The 21,254-nt window shown below is 36.1% G+C and overlaps 1 protein-coding gene across 9 annotated transcripts in view; it reads left to right on the top strand.

Moving 5' to 3' along the window:
* The window catches only part of UNC5D (unc-5 netrin receptor D), a 490,573-nt gene that overhangs the window by 253,495 nt on the left and 215,824 nt on the right, over positions 1-21,254 (top strand). The gene's annotated exons all lie outside the window — the stretch shown is intronic.

The following is a 21,254-nucleotide window of genomic DNA, read 5'->3' as shown; positions in this document are numbered from 1 at the left end:
AGTGGCAGTGTGAAAGTATATAGGGAATTACAAGCTGAACATGCCACATCTTTTTGGAGTGTTATAAAAGCCTCATATTTTCAAGTAAGGTCATTTTATTAGCTACGAAATGGCATAAAGAAAAATTCAAAATTTGCTTGAAGTTTAAGATGAAAGAGATGATACCAAAGAAATGTCTCATTTGGGGTCATGCTGTTCTTCTCACCAACAATCTTAAGATATCTGCATTCATTCTTCTCTACAATTAGGATTATTTCAGTACAATAATTTTAAAAGCACTTATTTAAGATTTTGATGCTATCTTGCCTTTTGTAGTTGATAGATTATTGTCCTCTCTCTTTGCCTTCTTTTCCAAGATTTCCCCTTTACTTCTCCCCAAAATTCAATTTTTCTGCCCCAGTTTCAGAAATATGCCTCTCTTTGACTTCTCTGACCAAGGCAGCTGGAGGGTCGATAGAGCATCCACTGTCACGCAGTCTTGTTCAAAGAATTTGGGAACCAGATGTAACAGTGGAAAAGAGTAGAAAGGTTGAAACCAGTTTTTGCTGGCAGGATGGCAGTTCGCAACTGTTACGTAGTATTAGTCTCCCTATCTCTTGATACACCTTTAACAAGAGAAGTAAACAGTGCAGGTAAAATTAAAGTGCTTTTTCTTCCATAGTCCTTTCCATCTTCTTTCCCTTCCCCATCTTCCTGTGAGTAGCTCCTCTCAGTAATTTAATATCCTTCTCTTTTATTTTCGTATTTTAGCATTCATGGACTTGTCAGTAATATTGTTGCATTGTTTTATGACAATGACATAAAAATTTACAAAAGTGGAATCCTGAAGAATATATCCTTCTGTAGCATGTTTCTTTTTTTTTTTTCTCATGCAGTATAAATTTAGATTTATCCATGTTGGTACATAGATTGATGGTCCCTTCTTACTGCAGTACAGTATTCTATTTCATGAATATGCCTTATTTGATTTATTTGTTCTACTCTTAGTAGATAGGTATATCTATTTTAATTTTTCTCTAGAAGACATCTAGAACATATTTACACATGCTTCTTTGGGCCCATGTCCGAATGGAAATTAGTACATGGCTCTAATTATTACAAAGCAGTGGGGGCAATTATTACTTAATGAATGCTGTGTGCTAGGCAGAATCCTTTTAATCATGAACTACAAAGGAAAAAAGGGTCAAAGGAATTGGATGTCATTGATGTAATGCACCTCTCTGCCTATGAACGGGGCTAAATTTGTCATCTTAGAAATTTTCTATCTACTCTTTGAAAAAATATCAGAGGAGGAGAGTCCACAAATCCCTTTGGTTACATATTTTAGTGTCTCAAGACACGAGAGTTGGGAAATTTATCCTAGGATTTGACCTAAAATCCTAGTTCTATAATTGAAGTCCCATTCCCTCTTGCTTGCTCCAGAAGTAATGAAGACCAGCTACTTACCTCCACTCTTAAATAACTCCTTCTATTAAAATAACTCCTTCTATTCCAAAATGCTGATTTAAACTTCTTTTTTCCCTTAGCCTGTATAAGTCCAGTCTCTTTAGCCTTTCTCCTAGGATTTCTTCCTTTAGGACATTTGTGTAGTTCTAACTAAAGTTTTTTCAAAATTATCCATATCTTCTTTAGTTTATAGGACTTAAAACTAAAAGATATGATCTTATAATGGACTTGAACAGGGCTGACAGGATTACCTCACAGTTTTTTTAATATGACTTTCTATATTTATACTTATGTATATATCTCTCCCTTTATTCAGGAGATATGGTTGTGTTCCTTCTCCTTATACGCTTATAATGCACATGTACTGATACACATGCACACCAACAGTACTGAGTGGCTGGATTATATTTAGCGTGTGGTCTATTAGGTTGGCCAGTTATACCTTTTGATATGTTGCACAAAGGCAATTTTTACTATTTAGGCATTTATTTAGTTTTTGAAAATAGGGGGTTGATTATTTAGAGTGTCCAGAAGATCAGTAAAGAAAGTTCATAGCAGGATTGTTCTCTGTAGCAAAGCAAAACAAAACAAAGTAGAATGCCATTAACAGGAGAATAGATAAGTAAGTCGTGGCATACTCACACCATAGAATATTGCAATGAAAATGCATAAGCTCCAACCACATTGGCAAGGATGAATTTTAAAAACAGTGTTGAGTACAGAGAGCAATCAGAAGAATAGGAATGGTCAATAAACATATGAAAAGATGCTCAATATCATTAGCCATTAGGGAAAGACAAATCAAAACCACAATGAGATACTACTTCATACTCACACTAGGATGGCTATAATCAAAAAGAAAGATAATAGGAGCCAGCCCAGTGGCGTACTGGTTAAGTTCACGTGCTCCACCTTGGCAGCCCAGGACTCTTGGGTTTGGATCCCAGGTGCGGACCTGTGGACTGCTCATCAAGCCACGCTGTGGCGGTGTCCCACATATAAAATAAAGGAGGATTGGCACAGATGTTAGCTCAAGGCCGATCTTCCTCACCAAAACAAGAGAAAGAAAATGTCCCAAATGTCCATCAACATATGACTGGATAAACAAACTATGGTATATCCATACAGTGGAACATTACTTGATGATAGAAAGGAAGCAAGCCCTGAGATATGCTACAACATGGATAAACTCTGAAAATATTATGCTAAATGGAAGAAGCAGGTCACAAACAATCACATATTATATAATTCCATTTATATAAATTGTCCAGAATAGGCAAATCCATAGAGACAGGAAGTAGATTAATGGTTGCCAGGGACTGGCGTTGGGGGCAGGGTTGGGGAGTAACTGCTAATGGGTACGGGATTTCTTTTGCGGTTAATAAAATGTCCTAAAGTTAGATTGTAGTGATGGTTACACAGCTCTGTGAATATACTAAAACCACTGAGTTTTACCATTTAACTGGGTCAATTTTATGGTATGGAAATGATATCTGGAAAAACCTTTTTTAAAAAAAAATCAGAAGACTGCATGTACTCTGTTACAATTTTTACAAAGTTTAAAAACAATCAACTAAACAATATATTTTCTGGGGTTGTATACTCATATAGTAAAAACCTCAACATAAAGGAAGACATGATCAGAAAAAAGAAAGAAAGAAAAAAACCAGCATAGAGTGGTGGTTCCGCTTAGTGTCAGACAGGAGATCATATGAGAATTACAGCGCAGTGGTACTGGAAATGTTCTGATTTCTAAAATCGAGTGGTGCGTTCCTTTTATTATGGTGCTTCACTTCTGATGCTTATATTAAATATAGTGTTTTAATGAATGTTTATTACTAAAAATTTTATATGCATCAAATACTTTATAATAAAACTCTCAATGCAGCCTTCTCTACCTCTTGAGGGAGATAGTATACTTTATATTAATGGAACAACATATGTTTGTACTGTTTGTGTTCCCTCAGAGAGACTAGTAGGGAGGGATAAATGGTGATATCCAGTCGAGGTGACCCATTGCTTAGCCAGTACATTAATGAGTTTTGGCCTGTACAAATCTGGATTTTTTTATATGAGAAAACGGAGGGAATGCAATTTTTTTTCTGAAAGTAAGGGTTTTGTTTGTTTATTTCTTTTGCTCTTTAAGAGGGAGTAGGCAGAGGCGTAATAGATGAGAATAAGAGGTGAGAGAAATGACAAAACTACATGGTGGAGTGGACAAATCACTTTTATGAAAATGACTATCTGATACCCAATTTAAATTATGTTTTCCTGAAATTTAAAGCCTTCCAGCTCTGGGGGGCATCAAAATAATCCTGCTATCCAACAAAAGCTTTGTATAAATAAATTGGGCATTTCTTTTTCTTTTCTGTTTGTTTTTCTATTGGGGTATAATTGACGTGTAACATATTATTTTAGGTGTACAATTTAATGATCCCATATTTGTATAAAGTGTGTGGTAAAGTGATCACCACAGTGAGTCTACTTAACATACCTCACCGTACCTAATTACAAATTCTTTTCTTGTGATGAGGACTTTTAAAATTTGCTCTCAGCAACTTTCAAGTAAGCAATACCCTGTTATTAACTATAGTCACCGTGCTGTGTGTTCCATCCCCATGACTTCTTTATTTTGTAACTGGAAGTTTGTACTTTTTACTCTCTTCCCTCATTTCACCTACCCCTACTCCCCACCCCAACCCTCTGGCAACTACCAGTCTGTTCTCTGTATCTCTGAGCTTGGATTTTTTGTTTGTATGTTTTTAGATTCCACAAATAAGTGAGATTGTACAGTATTTGTCTTTCTCTGTCTAACTTATTTCACTTAGCACAATGCCCTCAAGGTCCGTCCATGCTGTTGCAAATGACAAGATTTCATTCTTTTTTATGTCTGAATAATATTCCATTGTGTGCGTGTACACAACTTAGGTTGTTTTCATATCTTAACTATGATACACAATGCTGAAATGAACATGGGAGTACGTATGTCTTTTCAAGTTAGTGTTTTCATTTTTTTGGATAGATAGTTGGAAGTGGAAATGGTGGATCATATGGTAGTTCTATTTTTAACTTTTTGAGGAACCTCCATACTGTTTTCCATAGTGGCTTCACCAATTTACATTCCTAGCAACAGTGTACCAGGGTCCCCCTTTCTCCACATGCTCACTGACACTTATTTCTTGTGTTTTTGATAATAGCCATTCTGACAGATGTGAGATGTTATGTCATTGTGGTTTTAATTTGCATTTCCCTGTTGATTAGCATTGTTGAGCATTTTTTTTACCTACCTGTTGGCCATCTCAATGTCTTCTTTGGAAAAATGTCCAAAGATCCTCTGCCCATTTTTAAATTGGATTGTTTGTGTTTTTTGCTATTGAGTTGTATGAGTTCTTTATATGTTTTGGATATTAGTCCCTTCTTGGATATATGATTTGCAAATATTTTCTCCCATTTGGTAGGTTGAAAAGGCAGAGATTAGGAGTAGTTCATCCTAATACTGTGATTTCCAAGCTCATGAATGATTTGGTTGGTGAGAATTTTCGATATCCCATTTGAATTTTAAAAAATAGTATATCCTTGGGTTACAAGATTTTTCTTCCATCTGAAACATCTCTATTGACCTATTTTATATGTCTTTCTGTTTTTTTATACCCACTTTTCAAAATTGTAAAAATTACATAGTATTTTAAGCAGCTGCTGTAAGGTTGTTACACACTGATCTAAATTGGGTCTCATCAGCACCTTAATGAACAAACTCTCTATAACCCAGCCTTAATCAAAATTTTTTTTTTTTTTTAATTAGAGCAATGATCAGCTGTCAGGCTCTATGTGCTTCCCTAGATCTTAAACTTAAGATCCCTTGAGGAACAATTCACATGTTGCTTTGAGTATCTAGTCTTAGATTTCATGACACCGTGTTTCCCACCCCTCAAAACACTGTACCCAATACTCCCTACTAATCCTAATATCTTCATATGATATCTGCTAATTGGAAAAACTAACACTTAAAACTGTTGATCTGGCTTTGAGTGTATGTGGGGAATAAATTCTGTGACAATGCTTTAGATAACTGCTCTAGTAATTTCATGTTAAAATCTGATTTTAGGAATCACTTTTCTAATCAGTTGTGCACCCACTTGGCAGTAATCTGATCCAAACTCACTTCTCTTAGTCTTTGATGAGCTCTTATGTGGAGCCAAATCTAAATTCCCTCAAAGAGAGATGTTTCACTTGCCCTTTTTCTGGTCGGAGGAGCCCTCCCAGAACTCTGAGAGCTTGCAAAGATGATTACAATGAGTCTGATATGTCAACCAATTCCTAAAATGCCTTGGGATATTTTTACCCTGCAAGCTGTTTATGCAAAGAGAAGAATTTTCATCTGGAAGGAAAGAAATAGTTTAAGGCAACCTTGAGTTTAAATGTCAGATTTTTTCACTTGAATCTTGGTATTATATGGTTGAAAGAACTCTATGAAGAGATATGTTTCTAGTCCCCTAATTTTGTCTCTGTCATTAACTAGTTGAGTAGACCTAGACAAGTTACTTAATTTTTGTGGTAAGCACTTTCTTGTCTATAAAATAGGAGTTAAATGGGATGATCTCTACAGAACCTTCTAGCATTAACATGCAAAGTTTCCAAAGATACATCTGGACCACTCTGCTTCATTTTTGCTTTTTCCATAACAAAGACACCCCAAATACCCATTTAAAGTCTTTTTCTTAAGCATGTTTTTTTCAAAACACAGTATAATATTTACTTTTACCCTTGCTCTAGAAACTTGCTTGTGGAAACCTGATTAACAGTATTTACCAGTTAATGATTTTCTTTGCTATCAATCAACTAAACATAGTAAAGTATATTAAACAGATTTAGAACTATTTCCTTCTTCAACTGCTTTGGTGATTTAAGACTTGTTTTGACTCCTAATTACAATGGCATTGTTATGTTGGCTTATCTAGAATGTTAATTCACAATCAAAAAAAGCAACTATGAAGAGAAGCTGCTGTATCAGTAAATAATTTTCAAGAAATGACAGATCTGATTACTCACTTGAGGGGGGTCACATTGATACAATTGAATTGGAGCTTCAGAGAAACTTAAAATTCCTTTTGGAACCTCTAAAATTGAGAATGCACACTTTTGACTCTTTAACGTTTTTGTTTTAATTGGGCAGAAAAGCAATATGTTACTTCAAAGATATTTAGTCATAGTAAAATCCAGTTCAGCTATTAAAAAAGAAAATCTTCTTTTCCCTCCCTGCCCTAGAGTGTTCATAAAGAGTCTACAAATATGGTCTGTTATTTTGTGTGTGTCCCAAATATAACTGGCATAATTATCTTCATATTTGGCTCATTAAGCATTACATTCTTCTGTGAATCACTGCAGTGTGACAATGGCCCAGCAGTGAAGAAGTTCCTTGTGAAACACAGGGAAAATGCATGATTCTGTTCTAGCAGTTTTACCTTTAAGTCTATTGTTGTCAATTGAGAACATCGCTTTGATGTGTAATTAATCTACCTGAAGTCCAGTGTTTTCCACTTACTAATAGAAAACCAGTAATCTGCATTTGTGACAAGCCCAGACCTTCAACCAAACCCAGGGTCCACATTTATCTTGAAGTTTTCTGTTGTTCCCTGCAGTCATGGAGAGAGCAGCGCATTCTTCAGAAAGTGGCTTGTTGAGTCCTTGGACACTAGAGTTATAATGAAGAGTGGGAGCTCACTCATCAATCTTGCCTGGTTCTGTAGCATAGGCACAGCTTGAAAATTGTTTAGTACCTTGGAGGCCAAGTGGATTCCTAAATAAGGGGACTATTCCACCTGTGTTGTAGTTGTCATAGTTGTTTGATCTGGGATTAGTGTGGAGTGGAGTTTGGTGGGTACTACACACGTAGAGGAAAATGGAAGACAAGAGAGTTGTTTTGTTTTTTGCGATGTTAACGTTTTAATCTCTACAGGATTATTTCCAAAACCTTTAAATGTTGACAGATGAAGGATTAACTTTTTTTCTCATATTAAGGAAATCTTTTTCCTTTCTCCCGTCCAAGGAAGGGAAATTAACCAGGAGGGATAAATGTTTATCTCATATATACTGGTTTTCTCTGAATATTCGAATGTCCCCCTTCTCACCACCATATTTTTTTTTAATGACATGTGAATTCTCAGTTTGTTCCAGTAAGTCTTGCATACTGATATACCTGATCTTTCAATACCTTCCATGACTGTCTCTGTGCCAGCCACAGGGCCAGGCACACTGACCCTCTCCTTGACCCTGTCTGAGAATGAATGAACAAATGATTACTTGTATTCATCATGGGTCAACATTTATTGTGCCTTCCCTTCTCCTTTCAGCACGTTTTCTTATGGATTTCTCCCTGTAATGGAGAGTCGCCTAGAAAAAAAAAATTTAAAGACACAAAAATCAACTCAAGTTGCATTTGAGATGCTGAGTAATAAACAATTGTAGGCTCCTTGGTTACTTTTTGTTTTGTTCTGAATTGAGACTTTTAGGTTCTTCCCTGGTCCCTTTGCTTAAGGACTTCCAGAGGTATTCTCTTGTCGTCCTAAGTGGCATTATATATAATAGATGAACAAGGAGGTGATGGGTTTTTTTGGTGGTTTTTTTTTTTTTTTTTTTAGGAAGATTAGCCCTGAGCTAACTACTGCCAATCCTCCTCTTTTTGCTGAGGAAGACTGGCCCCGAGCTAACATCCATGCCCACCTTCCTCTGCTTTACACTTGGGACTTCTACCACAGCATGGCTTGCCAAGTGGTGCCATGTCGGCAACCCGGGATCCAAACCGGCAAACCCTGGGCCGCCAAAGTGGAACGCGCGAACTTAACCTCTGTGCCACCGGGCGAGCCCCAGAGGTGGTGTTTTAATTTGAACTCTTGTATATGATGGTAATTATTGTACCACAGAGGTTCCTTCCCAAAATATGGACAACATCCAGTCAGGTTTACTGTGACTTGTGTAATCAACTCTTCATTTTTATAGTTGATATATTGTCATATACCCAGTGGAAAACATAACCTCTAAGCCTTAGTTTGCTCTTTCAATTTTCCATCCTAGGAATTATATTACAGGGATGAAATGGTAATGTAGCACATATCTAGGGTTTTTTTCCAGTGTGCAACTTGTAGTGTCATTCTTGTCAACTTTGTCTGGCATTGTTGTTTTGTACATCATACTGTCAACTTTAAGCACTGCCAACACTGATTTTTAAGGTCTTGATATTATTACATTGTCTTCATATATAGGTATTAAGTGTGCTTTATGTTTCCTTTGTGGTTATGATGTTAATTTCTAACCCTAATCAACTATAAACACCACTGGCTCTTGAGAGCCCTTGGGTTAATAATTCTAGATTTACCTAAAGATCAATTCTAAATAAGTATGTGTTAGCTCGTTTAGATAAAACTGTATCTGAAACGTATAAGTCCCACTTTTGCAAAAACATACCAGAAAATCTTTCCTTCCTGGGATTTTGCAATGCCATTGTTTCTCTGATTTAGTATATGGGATGACCATAGAGACTGTCTTTGACTGGGAGAACACTGTCATCAAACAGGTTTTAATGTATTTTTGGGCTCTAAAAAAGAGTCTGAGAGACAAGAGAAAAAAAAAGGTAGTGTAATGATATCAACATCCTTTCTTTCCTTTCCCTTCCTTGCTTCACTTACCTGACAAAAAAATTTTGATCCTCTCTAGACTCTCCACATCTTTGCCCTGGAAGTCACCTCCAAATGTTAGGGAATGTTTCATTCCTTCTAGGAGATGTTGACCCATGTGATTGATGGTTTAATATCTTCCCCCCAAAGACCAACTAGTGTTGGTTGTTTCTTTTAATTTCCAAACTTGTTCAGTAGTACCACAGGTCATTACCGATCTTGTGACCCAGACCCCAGGTGCCTACAAAATTAAAAATGCTTGCTCTGAGCCATAGATACCTGCAAGCTTTCAACCTATTGATGACAAATAGCAAACTGGAATGGCCCAGCAATATGCACATGATTATCTGATTCATACTCATTTATACATGGAAGTAGGGTGCTGAGAGAGCTAAATAATTAAATCACATAATGCAATTAAACTTGCTCCATTAGAGTGCTCTTCCCCCCCCCCCCCCCCCCGCCCCATTCTTCTTGCTGACAGTGTGCATACCAGGATTCACCTCAGTGCAATTAAGCTGATTAGGCAATACTAAGCCACTCAAGTATGTAGTCGGCTTTTGTTGTTGCTTTTTTGTTAAGCTCCATAAGTCAAATGCCAAATTCTCAAGGTACAACTTCAGGTTTTCAAATCATGTACATAAAGCTATTTACCAAACACATTACAGCAAAGGCAGTGGCCTTAATCCTCCAAGAATACCCGGGTTCCTAGAATTGGTTGCTGGTTTGTGATCTTATATATTGCTTTGTAAGGAAAAAATATGTCAAATTTTCAGGCATTTCTTGAAGGGCTGCTGAGTAGAGCGGGCTCTTGCTCTAGCAATTTCTTCATCACAAACAAAATAATCTGCAGGATGCAAATCTACGTCTGTTTCATCCTTCACCTATCCATCCATCTCTTAATTTTCCTTTAATAATTAATGATATACTAACAATTTCTATTATATATCAAGTGCCTATTATATGATGTGAAATAAACTAGTCAATTTACATTTATCTACTGGAAAGTACACAGTAGCTTTGTAGGACTATATTATTCTCTTTCAATGTGGAAGAGTAGGGAGGCTATGAGAGTTTACATATCTTGCCTAAGATCATATAACTAATTAGTAAGAGAGCCTGGATTTGAATCTAGCTCTGTATAACTCCAAAGCCCACATTTGTTTACCTACATCAGGCTGCCTTTTGATAAGATAGCAGAAGGAACAGTATTTTGTGCCTTCAATACAACTTGGTATAAATCTGTTTCTGACAGTGTCTAGCATCTTCTCTAAGGAGGATAAGGAAATTAAGCCCTCTTTATTGTACAAGTTCCACCTCCCAATCAGATAACTGTCAACTGTCATATCAAATCAGGACACAGCTTCTATTGCTGCTCACTAGTGCCATGTGGTATATTGTCAGTCTTTACTAAATACCACATCCCAGCAGGCTCAGCTAAATCTGTGCATTAAGAAAAATAACAAAGGAATTAAAGGATTTCAGACGAGCATCAAAACTTCATCTTCATACCAACATGTTATGTGATTTCCAGAAGAAGGACCTTGTTGTGCAAAGAAGGTCATCTCATTAAGAAATGGAAGACAAATCCTGTTCCTTTTGCTTTTCTTTATGACCACATAAAAGAGTGATTTTTTTTAAAGATGTGGCTCCTCCTCTGCACAAGACCTTTTTTGTTTAGAGCTAACCATGCTAGTCAAAATTCTGTTGCTTTTGGAATAGTGAAACTGATCTCTTGATTTTTCTAACTCCAAATGAGTGATGAATGAAGGAAATAATGTATTGGAAGAAATAATATAAAAAGTAAGGCCTTATTGGTATTATTAAGCACTTGATCCTAAAACAATGGAAACTATATGATCAAGTTATGTTTTATTAATTTTTAGAGATTACACAGCTAATTCTTCTTAAAACTCTGTAAAACATAAAATCAAAATGGTAAAAGATATGAACATGAACTTCATAAAAAGGTAAATGAAAACAATTGATAAATGTGTTTTGATATTAAACTTTGCTAGTAATCAAGAAGTATATATTAAACAATTAATATTCATTTTACCTATCAGTTAACAGATAACCCCAAATATCATGTTTATTGCTGGTGAGGATGAGGAAAATTGATAAACTCCTATAGTGATGGTGTCTATGTCAGTTTGCATAGTACTTTTGAAAATGAATTTAGCCACACATCACAGGCACTTCATACATACTTATTGCAATGGTCACGAAGTTTCATCATAGCTTCATTTATCTATCTATTTATTTAGATTCTCACATCCTGTGCCTTCAGTCTAGAGGAAGGTGCATTGATATACGTGGATAATTATTTAGTAGTACAAAGTATTATGGAAGGACAAAGAGGAGGAATGTAACTCAGAATTTGCATTGTTGCGGTAGGACTTCACATAAGATGCATCAATTAACCTAAACCTGAAGGAGGAGAATGGAATATAAGCAAAAGGCTTAGGGGGAGAAGGGGATGTTATTATGGGTAGACAGAAAAGCATGTGTGCAGGTCCCAAGTGAAGAGCATTTGATCCCTGAAAGACTTGAGACGCTGTCTCTATAGCCTCCTGGTGCTGAGGTGATTAGGCACAAAGCTAGAGATGAAAGCACAAACCAAGTCATGAAAGTCCTTGAAAGCTGTGTCAAAAAAGAGATCTTATCTAAAGGATTGAAGGGTTTTAAGACAGAATAACGTATTCAAATTTATGTTTTGGAAAGCTCGTTCTGCTTGCAATGTATAGAATAGATTGAAGGAGGGCAAACAAGAATGATGGAGAAGATAGTTAGGGCCAATTGTAGTAATTTAAGAGAACGGTGGTGGTGACCAGGGTAATAGAAATAGGGATGAAGAGAAGTTACTGAATTTAAAAGATATTTAAGAGACCGAACCAATGGGGCTTAGTGATAACTTGGATGTAGGGGTTGAATAGGGGAAAATTAGGTGATATTGCAGGTTCTAGCTTGGGAACCTCAGTTCCCAATACTAGGATGCTAGGGCTGTTCTTTGATTAAGGGGACCGAGACCAAAGAACAAGTCTGAGTGGCTAAGCAATATGTTCTGTTTTAGGCATAAGAAGTTAGAGGGGTCTATGGGGACATTTGGGTGAACACATCTAGAAACAACTTAATGTACAGACTTGAAGCTCGAGAGAGAGAACTGTCTTGAAGATACAAATTTGGATGTAATCAGGATATAGATGATAAATGGAGAATCATAATATCAATATAAACCTAACATTTGGAAATAACTAAATGTTAAATAGTAAGGAAGTGTCAAGATCAAAACTGACGTATTTACTCTCAATCATTAAGAATCAGTTTAATGAAAAATTAATACTATGACAAAATGAGATAACATCTTGCAAATATATATGTACCCTATGTACAGCAAGCCAAAATATTAAATATACATCTGAAAAAGAAAGATAGGGCCATGAAATGTACCAAGTTATTAATAGTATTATTCTTTGGAAATTTGGTGATGATGGATAACAATGTTTTTTAAAATATATATTATTCTTTTTCTATAATTTAGCATTTTATAGTAAGCCATAATTTTCCATAGAAAATATGTCGTAACATGTTTAAGACTATTTTTTTCATTGTATTTGATTTTACTAGAATGTTTGCAAGTTACAAGGGCATCATAAAAGAGATTTTACAAGACTGTTTTCTGGGTAAAATTTCTCAATAGATAATAACACAAAATTTAGTTGTAAATTTAGTCATTTGTGTCCCACCAAAACAAAAGCAGCTTGGTATGGAGGGGAAAATACTATTCCAGATGTCAGAAGATCTCAATCCAAATCTGCCCCTTAGAACTCTGAGAAATTGTTTAACCTCTGAGGGCCTGGATGACTTCTAAAATAAGAGAGTTGGCCTAAATTTTATCTGAGATGAGCTCCCACTCTGTTTTACCTGAGTTCAGGTCACATACAAAAAATTGTATCAAATCATGTCCCGTCACATTGTCCCATATTTAAATGTTGATACTAAATGGTCACAATCTGAGTTTTTAAAATGTGACCTAAGATCTAATGGAAGAGTATTTATTTCAAAGAGAATTTCATGTTTGCTCCTTCTGCTTTTGTTTTCCCTCTTTTTTCCTTCTTTTTTTTTTTTTTTTTGTCATAAAAAGATTGAAAGTCGCTGCTGTATTAGTGTGGAGAACATAAAACATAAAGCTCTTCCTGAAAGGTAATTTTCCAAGAATGAAAAATATGAGACTGGTGTTTGATTGTTTGGTTTTCTGTCATTCAATGTTGCATTAAAACAACCATTTTTCCATAACTATGAATGGCCTTACTCTTGAAAACTGTCAGTTACAAATGAAAAGCGATAACACTTTGAAAGCAAAACCTTTCCCAAATCCCACTAGGTTTTCAGATGAATTTGAAAACTAGTCAGTGGAACTTATTCATACACAAACTTATCCATCGTTGGGTGGAAAAAATTAAGAAACCATTTATATGCTCCATCTCATCCACTGTTTCCAGGAAAATAGTCTCTTTTCTTACTTTTTAAAATGAATAATTTTTATAAATCTTGAAATCTACTTCTTTCTATTTTTTTCCAAGACACGTATTTGTTATTTAGTTGTTCCATAATACATGAATTTTAATACACTAGAAGTTAGACACCATGTAGTAAAATCTAGAAGCTTTCATTTTTTACAGAGCCTTTTATATTCCTTAACTGGAACAGAGAATTGTGTGTGTGTGTGTGTGTGTGTGTGTGTGTGTGTATTTTCTGATTCTAAATATTTATTGTCTATACTTAAAAATATAGAAGAAGCAAAAACAATGAAAATTTAAATAATCAATAATCCCGCTACCTGGAAAAAAGCATTTGTCTAAGTTTTGCCTCTTCAAAGCCCCTTCAGAGAAACTGTAATGGGACAGGCGCCTCATACTAAATCTGATTGTACATTGCTTGTTTCCATTAATGGGCAAGGCCTACTACCAGAATGAATGTAAAATCTCTGATTTAGACCCAATTTCAGAAGTCAGTTTTGCAGATGACTCAAGCAAGAGCTAAAATGGTGGTTGCAACTTAAAAACCAAACCGAAACAAAAAAAATTCTCCTGTGACCCTTGGGAGATATGTCATCTGTGTGTATTACTTTTGCTGAAAGAATAACTCTGTGCTGTGTATTAGAACAAAGTTTCTCCCTCATTCAATGTATGCAAACAGAATTACTTTAAACTGGCCTTAGGGCACATGCTTTAAACCACAGCAGCTATCTTTCTCTTATAATTTAGTGGTTATTCTGTATCTACATCTCAGACAGCTCTTAGTGAAAAACAAGTCAAGAGATGTGAGCGCTAAATAGGGCCAATGGTTTAGTACAAATCTCAAAGTAACCTCTTTAAAATGTGAATTCTAATGAAGATGAGATTTAGCTCTACCTAACTTTTCACCTTCCATTCCCTGCACTCATGGCACATGACATTTCAGCCTTATTTCCCTCTCACCTCTGTATCTCTGCCCATGCCTTGGCCTCCCTGGGAATGCCTTCTCCCATTTGTTCACATATTCCACTCATATATCCAAACTCTGCTGAAATGTAATCCCTGTGATGTCTGCCACAAACCTTCCTCTGTGCTCCTGTGACACTTTGTATATACTTCCAAGGTACCGTTACCTTGCTTGTCATTGTCATCTAGTTACTATTTGTTGCTAATTTCAGTCTGTGTGCTCCTTAAGGAAATTAGTTATATCTTCGTTATCTTTAAATTCCCAGTACCTAGAACATTGTCTGCCTTAGTAGGTATACAGTTTACGTATAGTGGGTATATGATGGTTTAAAAAATGATTGAATATATTAAGGTAATTTGTGATAATTGGGGGAATAATGAATGTGTTTTTGTAAACTCTACTGAAATCTGAAGTTTCTTGTTTCAGGAACTAAGAATGGCTCTTCAGATAGCTTTGATTGTGTTGTAAGTGTTGTTTACTATCTTCCACTCTGCAGAATTTAAGATCTGCTCAATAGAATAATATTTTAAACTGACAATATATAAGATCTACACAGGTGAGGTAAACTATGCAAATGCAGTGATCTAAAACGTTTCCATTTTTATTAGAGGTTGGGAAGAAGGCAGAGTAGTTTCTGAGTTTAAAAAAAGAAAACTTTTATTGAGGCCTAGGGAAGGAGTCTGTGTTTCATAAATTGCATTAAATATTTGGTATGTAAAATTCCGGCTGTTGTTCTGCATTAAATGGGTACAATGCATTCCCTATCTAATTAAGTAACCATATGGAGACAAGTCACATTTACATAAACAAAAGCAGAGATCCCAGTTCTAGTGTATTGTCTTAGATTATGTAACTTAGTTTCCCTGGTATGGCTTTCTGCTCTGACTTGCATATTGCCATGAACCAATATGTTCGCAGACATTGAGTGGAATTTAAAGAAATATTTCTAGGCTGCCTTGCTTCATTTAAATTTTTGCAGTGAGAGGGGCTCTGGAATACTATGAAATCTCCTATGTTCTGCTTGCCTATTGAAGCCAGTAGTTTTGAAATCTGGCCAATGGGAAATCCATGTGTATTATCACAGTGCTTTGCAAGACAACCACATGCCTGGTGCATGGTGTAACCATTCATTACATGTTAATTGAATAAATAAATGTTTCACAGCGTGTTTTCAGAGACTAACATATATATAGGTAATAAATAGTAAAGAGATGTTAGAAACAACAGTTCATATCATAAGGGCTCTGAGATGAAAATAATAGTAGTAATCACAAAGATGAAATATAAATGTTAAGATAATAAGTTTGGGAATGGAAATCATAGAGATCATAATTACAATTCTCTCTCTCTTTTTTTTTTTTTTTGTTTGCTATTCTTTATCCAGGCAATGATGCTGGATATATTTGTGTAACATTTAATCATTTACTATATTTTTCACATATATTAACATGATTAATGAATTTTAATCACCCATTTTTATAGATGATAAAAATGGAGCCTCAGAATTAAATTACTCACCCAAGATCACAGAATTAACTCAGACTTCAAGTCAGGTTATTTGATTCTAAAGTTCTTTGATTTTACCAAATTTAGTTTTTGCTTTATGGCAGGATCATTGGTACGATTTTGGAATAAATATGAATGTTTTGTACCAGTGAAAAGACAAGCATACTTTAGAAATAGAAGAAAAAAATGACGTTTATTTCAAGGTACTCTCAGGAAAAAAGTATGACAATAATTTAGAATTTCTCAACATCTGTTGAAGCTTCACTTCACTTTTACTCTAAACCCACGGAATGCCCGCGTTCTTCACTGATAGTCCAGGGTTTTACGAATCCCAATTTGGGATGACTTGCCTCCAGTGTGCCCATAACAGATTTAACACATCAAACAGCCAAATATTTGGCAGTTTTATATGGATAAATAGAATGACAATGGCCTAGTCCTCCTCTCTTTCTCTTGCTAAGGTTCGCTATCTCCTGTTATGCTCCTTGTATTTTAATTGGAGTTTTAATAGTTAAATATTCCTGCTTAAAAGAACATGAAACTCTTTCCAAATGAAACATTGGAAAATCCTTCTCGTTATTTTATTCTCAGACAGCACGAATTCTTTGATTTCTTTGTCTGTTTCCGACTTTAGTGAGGATGCCTAGTAAGTTGAATATAATTAGTTGAGTATGGTAGTCTGCCTTTATCTCCCAGGGGTACATTCCAAGACTGCCAGTGGGTGCCTGAAACCTAGGAGAGCACAATACCCTATATATACTATGGCTTTTTTTTTATACATACATACCTATGATAAAGTTTAATGGCACAGCAAGAGATTAACAATATTAATAAAATTTCATTATAACAGTATACTGTAATAAAAGTTGCCATAGATCTTAGCAACCTCAGCGTATTTTTTTTTCTTTCCTTATTAAGTTGGGAACTTTTATCTTTCACTTAAAGGGAGCACTTTAAGGCTTCTCTTTGGCATGTCCAAATGGCCAGCATCACTACTCTTGAGTTTCAGGCCGTTATTAAGTAAAATAGGGTTACTTGAACCAAACACTGTAATGGCGTCACAGTCATGTGATAACCAAGAGGACTGCTAAGTGACGAACGTGTGGGTAGCGCATATACAGTGCGGATACTATGGACAAAGGGAGGGTTCACATCCCAGGAGGGACTCATCAGGATGGCGAGAGATTTCATCATGCTGCTCAGAATGGTGCACAGTTTAAATCTTATGAACTGTTTATTTCTGGAATTTTCCATTTAATATTTTCAGACCACAGTTGACCTAGGTTAACTGAATCCGCGGAAAGTGAAAATGCAGCTGAAGGGGCACTACTGTGCTTGCTGTGCTGTTCTCTCAAAAATATTTATTTTCTCAAGACCTTTCTGGGATATGTCCATAACACACCCATCCTGACCTGGACTCAAAATCCAGCAGACGGGTAACTGAATCATCTTTAAGATGAGTATCATCCTTACTGTCAGTGGTGAGGTGCCACACAGATAATGTATCATTTTATATCATCTTCTTTTGGTTTTATGAACTGTATGCTATTGCTATGAGGCAGACACTCACTAAATTACACTATCAGATTTCTAAGGGTCCGTTCATCTGACCTGAAATGGAATTGTGTGGTGGTTGGGGTCAAAGACCTATGTTCAAATTCTGAGTCCCCATTAAGCAGCCATGTGACCTTAGACAAGACACATAACCAAATCATTTCCTCAAATGCAAAATGGGATACTTACAATACCCACCTCAGAGCATTGCTGTAAAGCTTAAATGACCTAATCCATGTAGAAGGTTTATTACCATAACCTGTAATCATTCAGTAAATGATAGTTCTTACTTTCACTTTCTGCTTATACAGTTTCCACATTTTTAAGCCTGCCAAAATTCTTTCTTTAACCCTCAAAGCATTGGGATTTGATTAAGTGAAGCTTGGAGCTCTGGCTTTGTGTAAGAAGGAAGATCTAGTTGTATCAATGAGGAGTGTTTCCTGCGAAAACAACAGAAAATCTGACTATCAGTAGGTTAAATAATCAAAGATTTAAAAAAAAACAACCACCAAATTCTCTAGAGGCAGATACCTCCTGGTGTTAGTCTAGCCTATCTCAGTGTTGTCAGAGCTGGTACCTCTGTTCCCTTCTTTGACTTTTTCTCATGATTTTCCCCAGTTAAGGCAGGAAAAAATGAGAGAAAGGACAGTACTAACCACATCTATTCCTTTTATCAGGAAAATAAAAGCTTTCTTAAACTTCTGTTTGTGACTCATTTGCTAGATCAATGTAACATGACTATTCCTACCTGTAAAGAAGTAAACTGAGTCCCTGACCTTTCCAGGCTTTCCTGTAAAAGTGGTTTGGGAGAAGGCAGTTGACTGGGTCAGACAGTTGCCAGCATTTGTCACATCAGATTTAGAACTTTTCTCTGAATGTTAACGTGGTGGCAAATATATTGAGATTACAGGCAAATTTCCCTCAAAGCCCAGAAGTATTCATACAGCCTTCCATAAAAGCATTTATTAAAGTAAGTGACCAAAGACCGTCCCCACCCCTCTCCAAACAACAGGATCTGCCAACAACTTCTTAGCCCCTTAGAAGTTCCCACTTCAGCTCCTTTCTTTCTTCCCTTCCCTTGTCTTTTTCTTGATGTATCACCTGAGAATTTCCTCAACAATTCAGTTCTGAGCCTCTAGGCAAGGTTGAGTATGATAGGCATCCATGAGGTGAGAGGGAGGAAGATGACCCCAGCCTTGTGGAGTAAGGAAGGAGTGTCTTCCTCAAGGGCAGCCTGCTGGGGAAATCTAGCCTTCTTGCCACAAAGAAGGCATCTGAAGGCTAGGGCATTGCTGCACCAGGAATTCCAGCCTGAGCCCAGAGAGGAACTCGAGGGAGGGACAGGGGATTGAGATCATGTTAGGTAAATGCCACTCCCAATATTTCACTATACGAAGCAAAAAGAAAAAAGAAAAGAAAATGTATCATTCTTTTGCTTTCACTTAATTAAAGAAATTTCTTTAATTAAATAAGTGAATTTAGTCTTGGAAGGATGCAAATAAATGGTAATACATATACAAATATATACCTATGATCTCTCACCTTCCCCTAGCCACCCTAATAAATTGATTTTTTAATTTGATTTTTGTTTTCATGGATCTTGGCCTTTTTCCTATACACACAGGACTTTGATGTGGCTTCAGTATTAGTTAGGATATAATGTTGCGTTCTGCCTTTTTTTTTTAATCCTCTGAACATTAAAATTGATTGATTTCTTAATGGAGGTCGTTGAGATAGCCAGGTCACTTATCCGCAGCCTTTTCCATTACACTCTCCTGCTCTGTGTTTCACATGGAAGCTGAACTTGTTACTTTATCTAAAGGGCATTTATTAAAATAGCAGGAGGATAACCTAATTGCTTTCAGATCTCTCTGTGTTTTGTGAATTGGATGGTTAAAACTTGATTTATCTTTCGATCTAGTGCCTTCGTTTGTTGTTTTATTTATGCTGGATGAATGTGGCCTCACTATTTACTTACAGATTGTTATTTATGATGCCCACCCCTCCTTCCCCATTTCAGGATTTCCTTCACACAGTCATGCATTGTTACCAGTTAAGCAAAAATGCATCACTCAAAATGTATGCCTGTGGCTGTTCACTCAGGCTACCACCATAGGGTTTGGGATATATTCTTTATCAGGTGACCCTTTTGTGTAACAATGAATTACTTTGGACAGAAATCAAGCCCCTGTTGGGAGTGTGAGCTGTTTGATGCCCATATAAAATCTTTTAACACCTTTGTCATTTCCTCTAATGCATGGGTTTACAAAAGCCTGAGGGGACTTGGTATTTATTGAAGATGGAAATTGGCATGGGCAGTCAGTAACAAAATGAATTAATATGTGATATATTTTATGAAGTCCCTTGTAAATATAATTTAAAACACTAAAAAAACCTCTCAGATTCTATCCTGAAACCTTTCGTATTCCATGTGATATATACACACTTTATTTTCTGAGTGACTTTATTGTACTTTTATGACATAAAATTATTTACTCTCTTACTATTTATAGTGTTTGCTTTATGATGATTTTTTGGTTCTTCCAGTTACTTACACGTGAATTAGCTTTTCTATTACAAATGCATTTTAAAGCTTACGGTATCTTAAACTCTTTATTATGGGAGGCATTTTCCCCCTTAGGTTGATGTATTTAACGGAAAAAAATAGTTTGAAGGATCAAACCATTGTTTATGTATAATTCATTGCAGTGGTATGGAAAATGCTTGTGTGTTCCCAATGGCAAGGAGTCTTTTTTTATAACTCAGTGTCTTTTATTTTCTTCCTTACAGAAAAATACAATTATAGGCAGTCACATCTTTTTTGTGACTCCTAATATTACTCCTAATATTGTGAATTATGTTTGCATTTGACAGTGCTTACTGATTGAGATTGTTGACTTGAATGTGGATAGTAAGAGGCTCTGTTGGTTCAGATTTACAGAGAGCGTACAGAAGGCCATGTTAGGTCAGAGGATGCGCCTTGTCTCCTAGGCTCCCTCGTGATGAACTGGATTATTCTTCCAGTGGTTTCACTAGTTCCCTTTCCCCAGCTTAGTCCTAAAGATCAGTTTGCACAGATTCTTAGAGCTGGTGTGGATTGTGCTTTGCATCTTGATGTATGTGTCTTTCCAGGGCATAGTTGATGTTGGTATTGAAATCCTTGCTTTCCTTGTTCTTTCTCTGGAGTGGCCTTTGGAAGGCAGAAGATATCATTCTGTTTGGTCATCTCCACACCGCTCAGCAGTCACGTCTTTCTTCCCTTAACTTAATGGTAGTTTCCTGGGACTTAACTCCTTGCTAAATGTAGTGAAGAAGCAATGAAGGAATGTCTTGGCTCCTGCTTTTCCCTTCTTATATTGCTTTTCTCTGCTCATTTCTCTCAAAATTTAGGGTAGATTTGTACCCAGTTCTTCCCTTTAAGCAAATATAATTATAGGTCCTAAACTAAAAGTTCATAACTATTTTAGTGATTTGTCTTAGTTCGTCTGGAAAGTGAGATTCGTAGTATATGGGGGAGGAGTGCTGGGGTAGAGAATGGTGACCAGAGGCAAGCAAAATAAATGCACATTCTTTTTAGAAGGTTTGTTGTTTTTA

This window comes from Equus caballus, chromosome 27, assembly GCF_041296265.1.
Source record: "Equus caballus isolate H_3958 breed thoroughbred chromosome 27, TB-T2T, whole genome shotgun sequence".
NCBI lineage: Eukaryota > Metazoa > Chordata > Mammalia > Perissodactyla > Equidae > Equus > Equus caballus.
The sequence above is the reverse complement of the archived record's forward strand: the minus strand, read 5'-3'. Positions and strand labels throughout refer to the sequence as shown.